The sequence below is a fragment of the Artibeus jamaicensis genome, unplaced genomic scaffold (assembly GCF_021234435.1).
Source record: "Artibeus jamaicensis isolate MK-2021 breed Jamaican fruit bat unplaced genomic scaffold, CSHL_Jam_final contig_908, whole genome shotgun sequence".
NCBI lineage: Eukaryota > Metazoa > Chordata > Mammalia > Chiroptera > Phyllostomidae > Artibeus > Artibeus jamaicensis.
Window position 1 is genome coordinate 2,957,775 of NW_026522009.1, and position 21,513 is coordinate 2,979,287.

The 21,513-nt window shown below is 39.6% G+C and overlaps 1 protein-coding gene across 12 annotated transcripts in view; it reads left to right on the forward strand.

The window, feature by feature from the left end:
* Positions 1-832: 832 nt before the first annotated feature.
* ADGRL3 (adhesion G protein-coupled receptor L3) overlaps positions 833-21,513 on the forward strand; it is a 770,297-nt gene continuing 749,616 nt past the window's right edge. For 11 of the 12 annotated variants that reach the window (XM_053655016.1, XM_053655023.1, XM_053655022.1 and 8 more), the window contains exon 1: positions 833-2,234. The gene's annotated coding sequence lies outside the window, so the exon portion shown is untranslated. Of the gene's footprint in view, positions 2,235-2,560; positions 2,671-21,513 lie in introns of all 12 variants that reach the window. The other variant, XM_053655018.1, reaches the window with a different exon arrangement.

The window sequence follows — 21,513 nt, forward strand, 5'->3', positions numbered from 1 at the left end:
GGGTACTCATAATAAAGCTTAGTTTCTCTCATAATCATAACTAGAATTTACTTAGAAAGTAACACTTTAGCTATTTCAAACCATCAAATTTTAGAGCAAGAAAATATCTTAGAAATTACCTACTTAACCGTCTCATTTACAAAGCAGGGACACAGAGGTTCAGTAATTGACCAAGGTCACTCAGCCAACTTGAGCAGATTTTTCTTGTACCAGGAGGTATTATTTTGGAACCGGTACCTTTCTATGTCCATTATGATAATTTTATTGATATTATGAAATAAAATTATGGGATCCCCACATCTCATTATCAGAGAAGGATACTTTAACGTTTGCAATGAACTTCTACACTGGGGCAAGTGTGAAGGAACATAAAATGGACCAAAGGCAGAAAACGCAAGGGGACTCGGTACCTGCCTAATGGAATTACAGAATAATTAGCACCTGGAAAAAGAGACGCTGTCAGGACTTAGAATCTGATGTGGTTTACTCACCTGGGGTGGAGTGGGAGAGTAAGAGGAGAGAGGGGGAGTGGAATGGGGCGGGGGACCGGGTGGGGTGCTGGGGAGAGGGGAGCGGGGAGAGAGAGATGCCTCAAAGCCGCCGGGAGAAGTACCCTTTGTTTGACAAACCCTGAAAGAGAAGCCTCTCGTGGCAGCCCTCTCCTTCCCACCTCCGAGCGTTTACCGAGCTGCTAGGTGGAGCCTGCGCGGCGGAGCCGGGGACTACTCCAGATCCGGGTTTTGCCTGCCACCCCTTCCCCCGGTACGAGCCCCCTCCCGGCTCTGGGCACCGTCGGCGCTCGCCGGCCCGCGGCTCATTCCGGCCTTGGCTGCGGCCCCGGCTGCACCCGGCGCGCGCGGTCTGCACGGTCCCTGCGCGCCCGCGCCCCGACCGGCTTCTGGAGCGTCGCCCGGCCGCCTATTCGCCCGGCCCCGCTCGCCCCAGTTCCCGGGAGCGGGGATGCAGATGCCGCCGCTGGTCCGGGTGGGCGCCGCCGCCGCTGCTGGCTTTTTCTGGACTGCTCGCTGCCTCCGCTCCCGCCGCTGCCGCCGCCGCCGCCGCTGCCTGTGACTCGCCCCCTCCCCTTTCTTTCTTCTCTTTTTGCCTCCGTCCTCTTTCTCCGATTGCGCGCGCGCGCGCCGGCTGCACGGTTTGCTTTGGCAGAAGCTCCCTCGCGTGTGCGCGTGTGTGAGTGTGCGTGTCTGGAGAGCGCCGGAGCCTTGCTCGTTCTCGGGGAGCCGAAGAAGAGAAAGAACCGAAGAGGCGGCGGCGCGGAGCCCGGGGCCGCGCAATGAAGCACCCACATGCCCGCAGCTGCCCGGCCCTGCCGGCGAGCTAATCAGCGAACTCCCGGGCTCCGGGCTCCGCGGCCACCCGGACGCAGCCCTCGGCGGCCGGGCGACCGCTCCGCCCCGCGCGCCGCGGCTGTGCACCCGCGAAGGAGTTTGGTGGCCCTCGCTTCGGCTCTCGGCGCAGGTTGCTGGAGCGAAAGGAGACCCTTGGCGTGGAGAAAACCTCGAGTGGAGAGGGAGAAGGAAGAGGATTTGGCGGAAAAGCCACTCGTCGCCCTTGCGGCTCCCCCTACCTATTCCATCGCTCCTGCTCTCGGACCTAAAGGGGAGGACGAGGAAAAAGAAAAAGAAAGAGAAGGGGGTGGGGTTGGGAGAACTGGATCTAAAGATCTGCTGGGGGGGATGGTGGAAGATTTTTGGTCTCTTCGGCAGCGTCTTTCCATAAGCGGCAGCAGCAGCGGGAGGAAGAGCAGTCCCACTACGACTGCCGCATGTTAATCGCTGCCGCCTGGGTCCCTCGGCTGCTGCTGGAGAGCTGGACTCCGAAGTTGTGCAACTGTGCACTGGGAGAGACATTTGAACCCTCTTCTCTCTTGGCTCCGTTTTTACCCCCTCGGTGAGTGTGAAGCCAGGAAACGCAAAGGCAGACAAGCATTTGGTTCTTCTCCCCCCCCACCCCCCACCCCCCCTTCTCCGTAGCTGTGTAACAGAAGAAAGGGAGAAGGAGAGACTTTTTGTTGTTTCCTTGGCTGGGGTTTCCACCCTCCCGCTGCCTTCTCTGCGCTTTGGTTTTCATTCTTTTGCCGACTGTGGTAGGGGTGTCTTCGCTGGGGCCGGTCGGTGTTTTGCCCCGGGCTCCCTGGCTGGATTGTGGAAACTGCACCCGGCTGCAGGTTGTTGAGCAACTGATGGGACGATCTCAGGAGCCGGCGGCTGCGAAAGGTAATTTATTCCTACTTCCGAATAGTGGTGGCCGGCGTCCGCGGGGCGGGCACCCGGGGTGGTGGTGCGGGATTCACGCACACTCACTCTGCCACTCACACACTCGCCCGCACACACACTCATCCCACTGTGATGTGGGTTGGGAAGGGAGCCTTTTGGTTGGTGGGCGCTGGTGTTTGGCGCTGGTTTGAGGTTTTTCCAGCTCTTGGGCGATTGGCGGCCAAGCGGGATGAAGGGGAGAGCAGACCCGGTGCATTCGCAGTCCGAAACGCTGGGGAATAGGAACGGCATCCACCCTGGGAATTTTCCCTCCTCTCTCACCCCAGTGTCATCCTCTGGAGGGGGCTGAAGGCAGACCAGGGGGCGCCTTCTCTCCGCCTGCCCGGAGCCGGTGCTGCTGGAGGCGAGCGCAGGCTAGAGGACCGATAGACCCGGGGTGAGAAGCTGGGCTCTGGGGTGACGGGGAGGACGGGATGGCGAGCGAGCCGCGCTCCTCCCTAGACATCTGCCTGGAGCATCTGTGGTGGCCGCGTTTGCCCAGGTCGCGCCCCTGAGTCGTGAAGCGGAGATGCCTCCCTTCACTCCGCCCGTTGTGTCCCCTTCACGGCAGTTTGGCTTAGACCTGCTTGTCCGGGCTTCGTTAGGCGTTCTGGTTGGAGAAAGGTGCCACTTTCTTGGGTGGTCCAGGGCGGCGCGGTATTGGGAGTGTGCACGGGTTAGGGTGGGTGGGGATGTTGCAGGAACCCAGGTGGCCGGGGAGCGGGGCGGGGTGGGCAGAGCATTGGTGGCCGCGGTCGGCTAGGTTACAGGTAGGAGGGCAGGATCCCCGGAGCTCCTCACCGGAGAAGGGGAGGCTTCGGGCTGCCTCGGAGCGAGGGTGCTACTGCGCCCCCTCCACTGGAGCTCAGGGAAGCCAAGTGTGCCAGCCCCCCCCGCCCCCCGCAGTATGGGTGGGCGTGTATGGGGGGCGACCTCCCTACCAGGATTAGTTGGCAACGGTACCGCGTGTGCGTGTGTGTGTGTGTGTGTGTATGTGTGTGTGAGTGAGTGTGTGTTCCTACGCTCTGGGGATGGCCGGGAGATATTTGCGGGGATGGCAGAGCCTGCTTATCCAAGTCGCCTAGGATCTGCTTAACTGGAAAATCTGATTTAAGGAGGCCGCGGGGGCCAATAGGGTTTGCGGGGAAGCCTCACGTCGTCCCCTTTCCCCCGGTGAGGAGCACCTCCACGAGATGCGTGTGGCGCGTGTCTCTGGTGCAGCGCTCCTCGCGCCTCAGATTGGCCCTTGTGAGGACCAAGGGACAGTGTAGTCATCTCTCTGGAAGATTGAAACAATCGAGTGAAGCCAGCACAACCCCTGGTCCCTGGAATTCTCTGGCCACTTTCCTCGCTCGGATAGATACATTCCCTGCTTTATTTATGATCAGAGATATCACAGCCGTTGGGCGAACTCGAGGCATGGGAGCCACCTCTGGGTGTCTCCTCCCGTGCAAGTATGTGATCCTGCCTGCGGTAGTTCGCGCACATTGTAAACAACGGTGTTCTGTACACCCGGACCTACTGGAGTCTGTTGTGTTTACCTTCCTGGGTGGATTACTCATTAGGAAGTATAAGGCTTGCACCTCTGATTTTACATCCTTCCAGACAGCTGCTGGGGAAATGAGAGGCATAGACTGTGGCAGGAAGGAAAGATTGCCTCCTGGGTTTTGCTCTGAAGTAAATAGGCGAATTTAGTGTCATGTGGTCTAGCGGCACTAGTTAAAGAATTTCATTTTAGACGCTGCAAAGAAACACTTCTTTAGTCATTTCTTGATTGGAGAATGTTCTTTATTCCCCTATGAGATTAGATAGAATTTAGCCAGATTTTCCTGGCACATTTTTCAGTCTGTAATGACACCAAATGACCTGGAGTTCCTGGCACCCAGTTTGCATGTACAGGGATTACAGACAGACTTGTCAACTCTTTTATAGTATCATCAAAAGAAAAAAGGTTTGCAGATAATTTGTGTAGGAGTTAAAAAGATATTTGCATTGACATATCTCTCAGCCTTGTTTCATCCTGACTTTTTTTTTTTTCAGTAACCAAAGCAAGGGTTAAAAATATACAAACATAAACAGTTCCAAAAGTTGAAACTGCTTTTCGGTTAAAACGATAAAGACTCAATTCCTTACTTGTAGGTTACCTCTGATTTCTCCTGTGTTTGTTGCCAATGGCTGTGTTTTGTGTTATTTTAAAAGTGTAGCACTGTAAATGTAAAAGGGTACTTTGTTTCCAGGTACTATAATTCCTAGGTTTGTATCTTTTAACATCTTGACTTTTTGAAAAAGCTTAGGATGAAAAAGAAAAGGAATATTGAATCACTGATACCTGATTTTGATTAAGTTGTATTTTTATGAGATATTGCTAGTGATGGTCATCTTAAAAGAAAACTTAGAGAATTGTGATTTAATTCATGAGAATCTAGCTTAGTATTTGTTTCATTTCTAGAGAGTATGTGTTAAACTCTTTTCACTTGCAAATATTTCTGAAGATTAAAGAATACTTGTCCTCTCATTTTAGAAGATCTAATCGTCCTGATTCCAAGTCCTTCTATTGGAAGATTTGATCAGATCTGTTCTTTGTTTCCTAGCAGCATGTTTCCTAGCAGTCGTACATTCCACAGGTCCTGATGTCATTAGAACAGTGTCTGTCCATGTATTGTGCTCTCTTAAGCTGAAGGTGAACGTGTCAGAGAGCTTGAATGCCATTCCATAGCAGTTCTTTATCACTAAATGTCCAAGAACCTGCCCCATTGGTGGATATGGTTAACTGGACTATTTCTATGAACTCTGGGTACGACGAATGATTAGTATAAAGGTTGACGTGAACTATTTACATTTTTTTAGACAGATATGTTAGGATGCATCAGGCATCCTTGGCTGGAGGAGTGATAAGCCAACATGTGATTTGCCTGAAGGATAAGTGCTTTTGATGTCTCATTTCAAGTTGTTTCGTCTGATTATCTTTTATATTGGGAGCTCTCCTCACAATATGCATGGAGGATCTTTTAGGAATGATTTTCTTTATAATGATCTTCTTACATTTTGGAGAGTTAAATATTCCTGTTCACTGCAAATAATAGTATGAGATTTACTGGCTGCAGCTACCGTGCCTGGCATTGGTTCTGGTCATTAGAACAGGCAACATTTTGATGAACTTGATTTACCTTTGATTCCTTGGGAACTATAGCCAAGGAGACCCTAAATAGAAAATAAAAAAGGCTGTAAAGTCAAAAGGATTGATGTTCGTCAAATAATATATGTAATGCTAAACTGAATTGTTTTTCAGGTTTTATTGGGACCACTTTAACCGCTGGCTGAAACTGTCTTTGAAAAGGGCTGCTGAGTAGGAATGACAGCTACTGTTAAAAGTGGAACATTTTTGCCTCGAATTCAGGAAAACCGGTTGTGATTTTTATATTTGAGAACAAAGAATGATTTTGAGAAATGCTCTGCAGCCTTAATTTAGCATGGTATGAATGGCTAGAGCAATTGGACTTACAGGGAGAGGCTCTTTCCTTAAATTTTGCAAATGGCTATTTTCCCTTTGATTTCTTAGATTTGCATTACATTCAAAATAGGCACTTGCTCACATAGACAGAAGCTGTATTGTAATTTAGCATTTGTTTGCCTTCAAGGACATATTTATACTTAGATTACAATTGCAATGATGTCTTTTTCTATTATGCAAATGCATTTCTTTATAGTATACCATATTTTATAATAAAATGTACAACATTCAAATATGAGTAAGGTCCTTCTGACATTTCCCCTTTGTTATCTTGTGTGTGTTTGTGTGTAGTTAGGGAGTTGTTCATCAGTGGGGAGAAAAACCCAGATTTTTCATTCATTGTGATTTTGACATTGGATTTTATTGGCCTGTTTGAGAAGGTAGGTAAGTTGGCCTCTTGATAGCAACTATGAGTCCTAAGATGTGCATATTTCCCCCAACTGTGTAAATGTCATTGCCCTCATCTAACTATTCATTCTACTTCTGCAGAAATAGCCAGGTGTATTTTTTTTAAGAATGTGTGTTTAAGTGTGTTTCCACATTCACAAATGCAAAATATATTTAAACATTAGCTGTTCTGCTCCGAATTAATTGAACTTCTTTACTGTTTTAGGGGGAGTGGGTGAAAGGGGAGAGTTCTTCTTAAAGCTGGTCATGACAGATTCTATCGATCTTAATAATGTATGTCCTGTTCATGTGGTGTTGACACTGGAAACAAGGATTTAACATTAAAATTTCTTCATGAGAGAGTACTTACATGCATTAGAAGTTAATATTTTATCTATATTATTCAAGGGTTACAAGTGAATATTGTTGGTGGTAATCTTATTTATCATGCAAATTTTCACAGGGATGGAAAAATAAGTCATGCAAGAGTTTTGTTTGGTAAAACTCTCGTGTCCATTATTTTGGAGAGCAGATTATTCTCTCTTCTCAGTGTGTGTTCTGGGGAAATGTATGGGTCCCTAAAACCTTTTCAGGCCTGTTAAGGGAAGACATTGCCAAAATAATGCTAATGTGTTACTGGCCGTTCGCTCTCCTACTTTACCAAGTGAGCAGTGGAGTTTTCCAGAAGGTACATGATGTGCGATGACATCATTGCTCTGATGGCGTACAACACGCTTAAAATTTTCTCAGTTTAACTAGGAATCCATAAATATTGATAGTTACAAGCAACATAATCCAGATTGCTTTAGGTCATCATTTTCTACCCCTGTAAAATGGTCTTGAGACCGGGAAGTCGGAGAACCAGTGACACTGACTTTCCAAGACCTGTCTCCTTGTACTCACATAGGTCACCCCATTTATCCATATAAGAAGCCATCTAAGATGAGAAAACAAGGGCATTGTTCAAGTTTTAAAAAGACGCAAGCAGGTTGGAAATTTTACTGCCTGTCATTTTCATTAGTTTCTTCCCAGCATTGAAAGCTTGTCTTTAACCGTGTGGGTGCTCAGTTAGTGAAACTGAAACTCCAAAGTTCTGCCAGGTCTCCAGCATGATATCCTCCCAGGAGCAAAGGAGCTACTGGGAAACTTTAAAATCTACGCCCCAGGTCTTGATATTCTAGTATCTCAGAGGCAGAATGGTGTGGTGAAGAAAAGGAACTCTGTGGTGTGTTTGACTAGGTTTGATAAATTACTTGACTTTAGGTAAGATATGAGATCTTCTAGGCCTCAATTTCCCGATATGCTTTAATCAATATCACAGTTGTACCTAATTCATAGGTGGTTGTATAGATTTAATGGGAAAAAATATATGCAAAGTGCTCCAAATAGTTCTGGGCACATAATACATTTGCAAGCATTTGCTGTTTTTACTATTATTATTATCAGTATTATTTATTAGGTCTCATGAGGGCCCCAAGAAACATTGGTCAACTCCCCATGTGATTCAGACAGGTAGTTATGTTGCACTTCATTGCTTACAGTGCTATTAAATTTGAAATTTTCTTATAAATGATAATCTTGGCTTTATTTTACCCTCCTACTTTAAAACTGATGAAGAGTTATTGGGATTTTTTTGTACTATGAATTAATAAAACACCTTTCCTGGCTTGGGCTAAGTTTGCAGTTGGGTAGAGTATAAATGCCCAATTAAAACTAGATTTCAAAGACCCTTATTGAATATTTATGTATCCTGGGAATTATTAGGGAGGAAATCACTTTTCTGAAGTGATATCAAGACGACTCCCTGCACTCTCAGTCTGTTAATCACTATCTAAGCATCACAACAGGCTGTTTTCAGGGAAAAGGATCCTCAGGGTAATTATGTGCTACAGTTCAGGTTGTTTGCGAGTGGTCACATGCCTAATGAGTAACAGAAGCTCCCATATAGAGGTTAGTTTGGCTAGACACTTCAGTTCAATGGTGAACTGTAATACTTCCGAATGGTACTTACACATCTATTTGAAAACTTCGTAGATTATATGTATCCATGGCTAAAATCTCTCTTATACCTGTCACAATGAAATTAGTACTGCAGTACTTATCTTTTCCAGTGTTTTGATTAATCCTGATTTACAGGAAAATTCTACAAATTTTGTAGAATCAAAATTTTCCTCTTCAGATGGGCATTGTTGAGGGTTGCCCTACTTATGAATGTCTCAAAAATGGCCTTTGGGATGAGAGACACTCGAATATAATCCCGGTTCCATAACTCTCTATCTTTATCATTTCTATCTGTAAAATAAAGCTAATGACGTCCACATTGCTGGTGCGGGGTGAGAAATAGGAAGTAAATAGAAACGTACCTCTTGGATTCAGCATTTAACGAAAGATAACTGTCATTAGGAGCCATAGTATTATTAGAAATGTCCTTAACCACCATTATCAATAAAATTTAGCTAAATCAAATGTTTCATTAATTGAAGAGTTCTCAATGAGCTGTGAGGATAAAGCTGTGAGCTTTATTTTTTTAAGTAGTTGAGAAAGGTTTCACTTATATTTTTGTCTTTACCATGATTTTCCCTCTCTCTCCTATTTTAAATATTTTGTTAACTACCTATTTCTCAGCTCTTAATCTTAAAATGTTATGCTCTGCTACTAATTTCCCACCAAAAATCATAATCCTGATGGGGAAATATTGTTTACAGTCGCCAAGTGCTGTGCCTGAAGACTGACTTTAAATCACATATAAAATGAAAGTAGCAATTTAACCTCAGACATTTTAAGTTAAACTCCTGTTCATCTTTTCACATGGCGTCAGCAGCTCTTTAAGTGCATCAGAATTTTCTACAATGTTGTCACCAAATCAAGTCATCATAAACTTTTAAGATTTAAGGATTCTAATCCTTTTAAAAGTTTCATGATCCCAAAATTCATGTCCTCATAAGAGTGCTATAAATGCAGATGAACCCTTAAAATTCAGATCCCAACGTTGCCTTAAAGGCTTACAAGTATGGAAAGGGTAATAAATAAGTCCAAATTTCAGAATTAACATCTGTATGTCAGCAACATTTGCTGATAAGAAAAGTTCCTAAGTGGTGTGAGTTTTACCTGCTGTTACCCAGCATTTCTGTTAAAATGAAGAATGTGCAACGTGGTAGGTAGTAAAAAGGAATGAAAAAATAGGCTGCACATTGGACAGCTGACTTGCTAAATTGTGTCAGGCTTAAGTGTTTTAAAGATTTGAGAAAATGGAAGTCAAGTAGAAATGACACCCCCCTCTGTTTCATCAGCTTGTGTTGGTGTTTATGCATCCCAGAGAGGCAGAGTGCCTTACTATTCAAGGCAGCCCAGCAGCTCCACAGTGGTCTGAGCCTGTGAGAATGGGGGAGAGACTCAAGCCCAGTTTTTGATGTTCTGCTTGGGTGGATAAGCTGAATACTAAAATGCATTCCATTGACAGCTGACCCTGTAAGAGCTTTTTCAACAGTCCCCTCTCTTGTTTTTTTTTTTTTTTACCTCCTTTCCTTTTCCTCCAAACTCTTCCAAATTCTTTCGAGTAAGAGGAGTTGGTCCCGCTGGTCATCTTTTGTATGAGATTTTATTTCTGGTAAGAATGGAAGGGCTCAACTGGCTTACACTTATATCTTTTTGTTTTATTCCAATTTTCAGTTTTCTTGATTTGTCAGTGGCTGATGTTGGTTGTCTGAACCTTGACTCAGAATACTGATCATGACTTCAAGGAGTGGACAAAGACTCTATTGAGAAATAGTTTTGTGTTTACATGAGGCATGTGTATATCTAGACTTCTTTGTATTGACTCTAACTGTTGAATCTCTTGAGTTTTAATCATGTTATTAACTGTACTTGACTTTGGAAGAAGACCTTAGGCAATCATTTTCTTTTAAAACAAAACACAATCATTTTTAAACTTTAATCATTTTCATTGGAATTTCATGTAAATTTCCAATAATCTTATGTATGAGAGTTAAATATTATTTTACAGTCATTCCAAATGCTGCAACATCTCAGTTGTCATATGGACTTAAATTCAACTTAAATATTTAGTAGATCAGGGGTAATTCATTATTTCTCTTTTAATTGCAAAGATAATTCCAACTATCTTTAGGCCAAATGATTAATTTATTGGGAGGTTATTATTTTTCTCACCTAAGGAATCTTGGTGAAGGATGGTGGTTTACCTAGGCATCAGAAAAAAAATTACCTTGAATACCACTAGGATTCTGTTCCAGTCGCCTATCCCTATGCACTTTTCCTTTCCTCTGCCTACTGGATTTTTTTCCCTCTTGCCATAGTCTGAATTAGGTACCCAGTTTTAGACCAATCTATTATCATCAGCTTAGTAGAGTCAGTGAGGATATTGTGGTTCCTCTATGGATGGAAAAATAGCTTGAAGAAAGAAAGGCTCAGTTAGGGGAGGGATCTTGTACACAGAAAAAGACAGAGGGCCCAATAAAACCTGAGTGTCCGCTACAGTGATCCTTTGTTAACTGAGACAGACCAGCCATTAGAAGAATTGATTAGGAAAGCCATTAAAAATGGCTGTACTCTTTTCCTGTAAGCAGCAAAAGAGATAATAGAAAATAGTTTCTTACTCACTTGACCCAGAACCCAACAAAAACATGCAAATCAAGGGATTCAAATCTTCAGGTTCAAAAACACCTATGAAGATGCCCAGATTATCAAGGAGGCTGTGCATATCTGAGAAGCCACCAAATATCTGAAAAATGACATTTTCATAAGCAACATATGGCATTCCATCATATGATCTTGGAGTTGCCATTGTACAATGCCAGAAGGGCACTGGACAAAGGGTTGGTGGCCTGCAGAGTGCTGAATTTTGGCTACTCATGCCTAAAAAAGGCAGAAAATAATGCCAATCTTACAGGTTTACATGTGGATTATTTAGGCATTGACTACCTCCAGGTGAACAAAACCCCTGTGATATACCGTTGGCTATAGAGCTCATGTTTGGATTAATCATGTATGAGCTCCACCAGCCACACATTGAGATGGTTCTTACAAAAAAAGAATGCAAATTGATTCTAAATCAGAGATGGAGGTTGCACAGAGGGAAAAGTTATCCCAGAAGAAATTAAAGAAACAGAAACATTTTGTGTCAGAGTAAATTCAGCATAAAATAAATGCAAATAGAAGCAAAAGTAGAAACAATGCATTTGTAGATATGAATCCATCTATCTGAAACATCTCATTATTTTACTCTTTCTAGTGTACCTGTGATGTCATGTTACTGGTAGGTATATATGTTTATTCAAATTAATTTTATGCGAAGATGCAGAATTCTCAAAAGTACATTAAGTAGGATATTTCAAATAATTGAGTATGGATAACTTTAAAGCTGTCTAAAGAATCCAGTGAAAATGTACTTCAATCTCTCCAGTAATAACATTATTCAAATGACAGACATTTAATATGGACCCATTGTTACAAAAACTAGAGTCTGGGTAGTGTTTTGTGCTGAGACTTGACCAGCCGAAGTAAAATGGTGCATTAGAGGTATTAGCTGTATAAGGTGGGACACCTCCTGAATTTATTGTTTCTTATTTTTCTTTATTCAAAACAGAAAATTGTATTGACTTTTCATTTTTGTTTCATACCAACCCAATATAAATAGCAGTGCAGAAGATAATTTGGTAAATGTTTAAAGGTTAGTAGAAAGAAATCTTAATTAGAAGAAGTCCCATGGACCTTCCTTATTGTTGCAAATCCTTGAAAAATAGAGAGCACTAAAAACTAGTAGGCTGTCAACATTGCGTTTTTGTGATTTGACATTATTAAGCAAACTTTGAGAGCATTCCTTTTTTTAGGTGCATTTGATTAAATGTGTGATCTTATCTTGGTGAAATAGCCTGCTGGGCTGCCAACAGTAGTGTTCAGAAATGAAATTTGCTTAGAGCCTCTGAGCAGACATTTATTCAATGAGACCTTTCTTGAATTAATGGATGACAGTGAGATGCACTGGTATGTATGTGTGTTCTCTTCCTCGAATATAGGGGTGTTGAGATACAGCAACAACAAAAAAGTAATGGGGTATGAAAGAAAACATTCGGTTTGTAAACGAGAACTTAGCCTACTTTATTACAAATGAATGAACTGTCTGTATGAAGGATTCATAGTATCACTCTCAGAGGATAGTATGCTAGTCCATCTGCTTTGTGTTAATATTTCTGTGTTAATTTCCTTCCCTACTACTCTCTCTCAGCTTGGTGGATGTTATTCTGGAATTTCTGCTGCTAAGAGCAGAATTTTGATTCCCATTCATTCTTCCCAATGCAGCTTATTCTACATTTGAATGATCGTGATTTAATCGTTTTTCTGCTCATGTTGAATAACTGTGAAATATAGAGATACATAGAACTAAAACAGAAGTCATCCAATATTTCATAATACAGTGGTACCTCACATTGTTCACAGATATTATTTCACACATATTTTTAACTTGATTATCCATGTATTTTATTCATGTAATATACTTGTATTTTAGGTATGTATGTTTGATTTGGGGGAATTGAGGCGAAACTATATATACCAAATTGTTCTATATAGCACAAATTGATGTAAAATTTTATATCATATACATATATACTTTTTGTAATTCTCTTCAATTTCCCCATGTCATTTTTTGAAAGCATCCTTTTTAATATTGTAAAATATATCATCATGTGAATAGCTACGATTTATTTAAACTTTTCTTATTCATGTGGATTGTCATATTGGCAAAGATAAGTAATGTCAAGCTTGGCCCATCCTCTGGTGATTTCTGTAGCAGAGTTGTCCAAGTACAATTATTGGGACTAGGAGCAAATAATTAGTTTGACCTTAACTACTTGGTTACAGTGATTCATGTGCATCATCGTCCTCTTTGTATAACTGATCCTCTTAAATTTTCAGAAATTAAATCAGTTACGTATAGTTAGTAAAGATTAGTAACTTACCAATGGTTTGGTGATTCTTAAGAATTACTGTCATAGATATTAATGTATAAAAGCTGAGGTCAGTGAAATAAGAGTAAAAAATGAAATTTACTGGCTACTTAAATAGGGTGGTGCTTAATGTCTTTGAATTTAACATAATATTAAAACAAAACTAATCAATGAAATTGATTTTTGAAGAATTAAGAAGTTCACCATCCACTTTATATGCCCATAAACTTTCGTAGTTTAGTTCTCTGCTCTGAATGAACCTCTTATCTCTTAAATTCATCTGAAATATGAACTTAAAGTCCTTTAGTAAAGCTCTTATGGAAAAGAATACTGGTGGGCATTGTTTGGGCAACCCCAAAATGTAAGTATAAAAAGTAGGAGTAAATTGTTAATGAACACATGTATCATAAGTGAAGGTTGTCTATAGAACAAGAGGGAGGTCAGTAAAGAAAAGTAGCTAAACAGAACCTTATGGCTAGTAATCAGTAAATATGCACCCAAGTTTTGCTAAATATAAGGTCAGCTACAGATCTGTAAGTAGGGATCAGAGTGAGGTACAATGTAGGAGGTGTTTAGTAACTCATAAGGACAATGGAAAAGAAAAACAGCAGTTGTATAATGTGACTTCTTATCATCTTTACAGTAATGCAGTACCTACTGAAATGGATTTAATTAATTTATTCTTCAATCAGAGATACTAACAGCTCTATTTTAAACACCATCTTTGTGACTTTTTCCAGTAATAAAGACATATTTAATATTTTCAGCATTCAGATTTGGAGTCTATTTTCACCCCCCTTTCTATATTTTCTTTAAATCTGCATCAGAACATACTTATAGAACAGTTTAATGGTTGATTAATAAATGAGTGTATAGCTGCATGAATATGCTTTATGGTCCAGGAAGAAACCACTGAATGTGAAAGCAATTTTTGAAGTTACTGTTGCAAGATAAATTCAAGTGCCATTGAACATTGCTCTGCACCTGCATGTCGAATAATAAAGGCCTTGAAGGCATCTTAAAAGGCACACAGTCATTTCTTAAGAAAATATTACAAACAAAAAAATTTCTCATTAGCTAATCAAGGGAGATAAAGTTTCATTTATGCAAGATGAGGACTTTCCAGAAATCTGCTCTATAATACTGTTCCTGTGGTTAACAGTAATGTATCGTACACTCATAAATCTGTTAAGCGGGTAGATCTCATGTTGTGTTCTTATCACCATAAAAATAAAAATAAAAATAAAAATAAAATTGTCAAAATTGTTACTTGCTCAAGTGACATGGTTGGGTAATAGCTTCTGTTGTCTTCTTTCAAGGGATTTGTCTTGCCCTTGAAGGCCCCCTTTTCTGATTTCAGGCCTGACATTGTCTCTAAGTGGCTGTATCACATTGATCAAATAACCTCTTTAGTTCCTTACGTAAATAGGGGGTAAGACTTGGGTCCTTTCTCTCTAAAACAGCTAGGAGATAATAAAAAGGTAAAGCTCATTGTGATAGAATATCTCTGCTTGAAAGTTTATCTTTTCAAAAATTTTTAAATTAGTAGGCAGTCACCTTTATAAAAATTTCCATAACACATCCTTCTTACAGACTTAGGGTACAGTAGTGCATGTGGTAATAGCATATTTTAACAATCAAAATAGGTTAGACCTCTTTTTTTGTGAAGGTTTGAAAAGAAATTGACACAAAATTATTTTACAATCTTTAAAAGCATTAAGGTTCTAATAAAGCTTCTCTCACATTTCTCTATATTACATATGTCTACTATTAAGGGTACTAATAAGTCTTTTGTTTTCTAACAATATGGGATTTTATGTAGTTCCTTATATCAGCTTTCTTTGCCTTATGTTTAGACATCAAGTAAATTCTACTCCTAGGGTTTTGGTTCAATGGTGCTACTTATCTTAGGTCAAAACAATGATAACATCCTTTCATTTATAAAGCAGAAGTATATTCATTGAATACTGAGTACTTACTTTCCTTTTTTTAAGGTGAATTTACTTACATAGAATTATGACATTTTGTTTTAAGGATTAAGAACTAACTTGCATTTAGTTCTACATTAAATGATTTTTACTGAAAGTCATAAACATACATGTAGAGAAATACAACATACAGAATAAAATGTATATTATTAAGCAACAAAAAGGAAATTAGAAAGCGAGCATCAGCTTGAGAGTCAGAAATGCATGATTTCTAACCCTCTCTCTGTGTGACCCTGGCAAAAGTTCCTTAGCCTCTCTGTGCCTCAGTTTCCTTATGTGTAAAATGGGAGTATAAATACTACCTTTCGGAGTTATTGTATTATATGAGATAATATACATAAAACATATAGCTCACTGATAGCTTTTATAGAATGTTTGTGTTACCGTTTTGATTTGTTGAAACTGGAATCCTCTCCTAAATGTGCCTCTAAATTGTTCTGCTCGTTTCTGCAGTTCCCTAAACACCAGCTTCACTGAGTCATTAATTTTGTCATTCACTATGTATTCGTTAGCACCAAGTGTCTGTAGGATGATGGGGATATGGAACACAGCATGGCAGAAGGAGCCTCTGATTTAATAGGACTTGCAAAGTCATGGAAATACAGAGCTAATAAGCAATGTATGTATCATTAGTTATTTAGTTAAAATTGTGGTAAGTGTGACAGAGGTCAAGTCCAGGATGCTGTGAGTATCACGGCAGCAGGACCACACCTTGTCTGAGTTGGAGGGTGAGTGGGATATGAAAATACATCCCAGATCAAATAACATTTGAACTGAGATCCGAAGGTTGAGTAGGCGGCCCTAGAGAATGTGCTGGTTCACTGCTCCCTTCAAATTCTGTCATCACAAAAGCTGATCCCAGTTCCAAGCATGTTCCAGTGAAGGAAGTTAATGGAGCTGAGCAAAGGGAAGAAAATTGAGCGTAGTTGCCTTGATTTGGCAATAGGAACAACACGCCTTATTTTTCATTTTACAGAGAAAGTGAATCAACATAGAGAAGGTTTGAATATCAGTTCCTGCCTGTAATATTAAATTTCAGAATGTCATAAGATAAACTTAACTGTTGGCCATAAGAATGACCAGACATTGTAGATTGAAATGAGGAGAATTCTTAAGATTTATATAAATAATAGAAACCAAAGATTTCTTAGTTTAGCTTTGGATATACATCTGTGTTTGTGACTGAGAAGGAGTTTTGGTCCAGAAAGCTGGTTTCTGTTAATCCTTATTCTAACTTTTCCCATCGCCACTGGCTTATTGAGTGTCTGGTGTCTTTTGGTCCTGAGGAACTCTGTAGAAATGCAGGGATTCTTTAGGTATAATGATGCTGAACTTGGCAGTGCTATGATTATGACTCTCGTCAAAGGAGAGTATAGCAAAATATCGATCTGGAAAGCAATCAATAAGAGAATTGTAGTATTTTCATTTAGTAGAGACAGAATTATTCAATTAAATTTATTATTTGAATTTTTGGGAGGTTTTCCATAGCATGTCATGGTAAAACTGATGTCATTATTATTTAGAGTAAATCATTTAATATTAATTAAATGATGGTAAATTATGTTCTAGAAAAGAAATGATATTCAAGAATTTGGGCAAAATGATTAGTGTGGTTTAAGCAAACTGTCTTACTGGAACAAAATTTTTAATACCGGAAAGTAGTATAATAAGAGTAAATTTGAAATCACTCATCTTTTTCATGCATTTAGCAACAAATACTTATTGCGTGCTTCCTATGTCCAAAATATGTAATAATTGTGTTAGTTATTAGAAAAGGGACATAATGAGTTTTATGAGAACATTTGACTCTGGGATCTCAGGCATTCCAGAGGAAAGGTTTTCTCATCCTGCCAAGCCTGGAGAATATGTAAGAATCAGCCAAGCAGACAGAGAACGAAATCTGTCTCAGGGCCTAGGGTAAGAACGAGCTTGGTTCAAGTGCGGAACTCAGAGAACATCCCATAGTTAGAATGAAAGGATTGAGAGAGGACATGGTGTGAAATCTGGCTAGGGAAGTCAATGGGAGTAGAATTTGTACTGTTTTTTTTTAAGGTTAATTGTTTTGGACTTTATCTTAGGAGCAATGGGAAGTCATTAAAGGTTTTCAGCAGGGCAGTGATAAGATCAGATTTTCATTTTACAGAGATCATGTTAGCTGTTCTGTATAGATGTAATTGGAGGAGGCATCAGTTGGGGATGAGGAGAGTCCAGTTAGATGAGTGCCTGAGCCCCTCTGTGCCCCTTCCCAGCTGGGAGTGAAGGACAGAGCTTTCCTCTTTCTGGCCTCAGCCGATTCATGCATAAAGAAGGGGTTCGTATTAAATAATATCCTTTTATCAGGTCGACTCTGATGTATTCTACCCTTAATTTCATTGTAAAGATATGGAGGAGCTAAGTGATAGTGATCATTGTTGAAATGACCTTGCCCAAACTTGTTAATGTTTAATGATCTACCTATTGATATACTGTTGTAATGCTGCATTTGTTTAATCTAACTTGTTTTTTACCTTAAAGTGTAAACCTATTCCTTGGAGACCTATAATACACATGACTAGAGTTTATTCTGTTTGTATTTTAAATGCTGCGTAGAAATCAGGCAGTCAGATGTTGGAACTACATTTAATTTAGTTAAGAGGGTGCAGACTATAAAGTTCTTTCCTTTTGTTCCAAATGAGTTACTTATAAATCCTCATTACTGAAGTGATTTGAAACAACCCCTGTTTTAATCATATATGAGAAGATGGTAGCAAATGTTTCTATAGGTGCGACTGTGGTCCTTTGGTCTCAATGACAAATGTAGAAAGTTGATGGTATTACTTAACAAAGTCTAAGACATTTTTTTACTTTTACGTTTTCCATTAATAGTTGCACTATTTTATTTCCTTCTTGCATCCTGCCCTCTAATTCCCTGTGGCCCTTTGTTATAGATCTCCTATGGGATTATAACATTCTGCTGTGGGTCTTGATTATTTCTCTTCTTGTTTTACACCTCTATGCAAGTACAAATTCACCAAAGGCTGGGACCGAGGTCTGTGTTTTATGTTGATAGCCTGGTTGTTTTTAATGATGGGATGGAATATGTTACATAAAACATTGTGCATGAAATGCATCTTGTACGATTTAAAACATTACTAGCACAGATGCTAATAACTTGGCTCTGTTAATGACTCTTAGTAATTTTGACTATGAAATTTAGGATGAGATCAACTTGAGCCTAAACCTTGGAACTGCTATGCAGTACATACTGGTATGTGACTTTTGGTCATTTTCATTATAAGAGTCAGATGAGAAAAACAGGTGCTTTCACCCTTGTTCCACATAAGGAAGAGTGGAAAACAATGATTCAATCCATCTCTTTTTTTCCTTTGCTCCCCAACTTTTTGTCAGATTAATGCCACATTTTATGTTTCCTTCAACCTTCAAGGCCGTCCATCTGGAATCATTTTGTCATGTTACTTTGTGTCCACACCGTACTATCTTTTTTTTTTATCTCCGGTATATTCCGAAAGGAATGGTTATCTGCAATTTGTGAAATACAAATGGAAGCCAGAACACTTACAGGCACTTTCAGATAAGAATGCCAGAAATGCCTTTATTACTTATTTTTCATACATTCTGTAGGCATATACATAGATTATAAGCAATTTCAGGTCACACTGAGTCTTCCCTTTTTCTCAATGTGCATTACCTCCTAATCCACTACTTTTAGGACTTGCAGAAAATTACTTATATTAAAAGAGACAATTAAAAAAAATACTATGACCATCAGAAAAAAGCATGTTACATACAGAGTATGAGCTCAGAGTCCTTTATCTTGAATGAATTTCATGTTGAATGGAGTTCAGTTTTATAAACACATATAATGCAGTGAAGAATAATACATGATATTCAGCAAATTTATTGACTGTTTTCAAGAAAAATTATTAACATACACAATAAAAGTAGTTTTCAAAACTATAATGAAGCCAGGTGTTCTGGAAACAATTTCAGATGTGTACGAACTAGGACTTGGTGCCCTTTGCACTTGGCTTGTGAGAACTTGCTCTCAAATGTCCTCTTGTATGATGATGTCAGTATTTGTGTCCTCTTGAGGAACTGCTGTTTCAATATAAGAAATTCTCTGTTCTCTAATTATAGTATGTAGAGAAGATACAATGTTAAACCTTTCTTGACAGCTGAAAGGACTTTTCGAAAGAGCATAAAAATCCTTAAGTTATTGTTCTGGCTAATCAAACTTATAGTCCCAACATCTTTAAAAGTGAATTAACATTTTTTTCCATACATTTTTGAGTCTTTTATTGGAATTAACACTATCTTCCATAATTAAATTGTTTTTTTTGAATGTTGGGTTGAAAAGAACTGTTAAATACAGTATGACGTAAAACATATTAAAAAACTTATTTGGAATAGATTTGGGTAATTGTGGCAAACCAGATGTTGCTAAGTTCTTATTTAATTAGAGATAAAAAATATTCTCAATGTAGTTTGGTGTAGCTGTCAGCTCACATAAATGAACGCATTTCAATCAGCATGCTCCCAGTGGAAAAAAAAAGAGGAAATAAAATAACACTTTTCTGGCTACATTTGTTGAAAATAAATATTAATCTTCTATGTGGTTAAAACCATGCTGTGCCAATTCTATCATAACCATAATTGCAGAGAAGAAGCCTTTTAGATTTTTTATTTTTATGAATTTTGCATCTTTTTTATCCTTCTGGAAGCATTGTAGTAGATTCTCTTTTTCATTTAGGTTATAGGTTCATGTTGGTTTGTGCTAATAATCTTATAGTATCTAGAAGCTATACTCGTTAAAACACTCTTGGATAGTTTATTCTCAAACATAATGCTGTGCAAGGTCAAGAATCTTTTTGCCTCCCAAACCTAAACCTGTATCTTGACCTTTCTTTGAAATATGTTGTCATTCATGGGAGAAATTTGAATATTAATATTTTATATGTCTCCTGTTTTGTTCTATAACATTAGTTAAGGATACAATGTTTCCAGAGTTGTGCTTACTTGTCAGATAAATATAAGGTAAAACACTGAAGGAAAACAAACCCAGACCAAGAAAACAAAATAAAATAAGGCATAAGGCCAAAAAAAATGTTAATTTCAAGCTCCATCAGAAATGCCAGTGAGAAGAATGACAGGAAAGCCTCTGACAGGTACAGGGACCAAATTGGTAGTGAATGAGTTTCCGTATTCTAGTCTTCTTTCTGTGCAGTCAAGAGCTGTGGAAAGGAAAACTCAGACCAAAAGTGAGTAATTTTGTTTAATAGAGTATCAACAACCTCACTTTCAATACTAATAAGAGTTTTGAATTTACATTTATACTCTGTCGTAGGAGCCTCCAGTATTGTTATATACAAGGGACTGTTGTACGGTGTTTGATATTATGGGTATAATTGTTGATTTGCGTAGAGTTTGGAAAGCTTGTAAGGAAAATTGTTAGTGCAGCAGAAAACCACTATAAGCTGTAACAATTACCAGACCTAATTTGTTGTTCAAGTTTATGTGGCTGTTTGTCTTGTGTATTTATTGAGGAAATATAAGAAATAAAGGTTGAAGTCCAAATTTTGTTTCCATTTGTAAGAATAATTCTTCAGGACACAAGTGTCAGGTTTTATCATGTCCTCTTCAGAAAGCAGGTATTGACAGGGCTGTTTTTAACTGGTAGACAGAAAATTGGTTGGAAGCATTTCACAAAATTCTTTATGGAGAGGAAGTAGAATGATGAGGAAAAGGTGGAAATCATAGATACAGTTTTATCTCCGCTTATTTTTACTGTGGCATTTTGAGGAAAGAGTAGAAAGCATATTTGATTGGCTCTCTCTTCCTTTATGAATATGGCCTACAATATGAGCAATGAGGAAAGAGTGACAAAGGACAAAAATTGTCCTTTTATGGGTTCCTCATTGACCTTCTTGCTTCAGTGACCCAATGAATTAAAAATAAGACAATACTTCTAGCTTCTTCTGGAACACAGTGGTTTTGAATGTAGGTGTAGAACCAGACTGGCGAGCGGTGACTTCAGTCAAATGCACACTTGTGTGGGAGATTTGTCTGTCAGCGTCGTGGGTGTTTTGCCCACACACTCTGAGGTAACAGCATGTATTTGAGGTTTTTTTTTTTTTACCATAGTGTGGAGGGTGTGTGTCTTAGTGTTTGTGACTTGGTGATTACCTGTGCAGAAGAGGAAGGTTGTTTTGAGTTACTTTGTCCTTCCTACGTTGTTCAGTTTCTTTCTGCCTCCCTATGCCTTGTGAAGAACAGCATTTTAGAAAGAAAGCGATCCGCTTCCAAGGGCAAAGTGCTAACGGATTCCAGACTGTAAATGAGTGATTTGTGAAAGTGACCCAGTCTTGTGTTCAGGAATGCAAGTTCACGAAGTA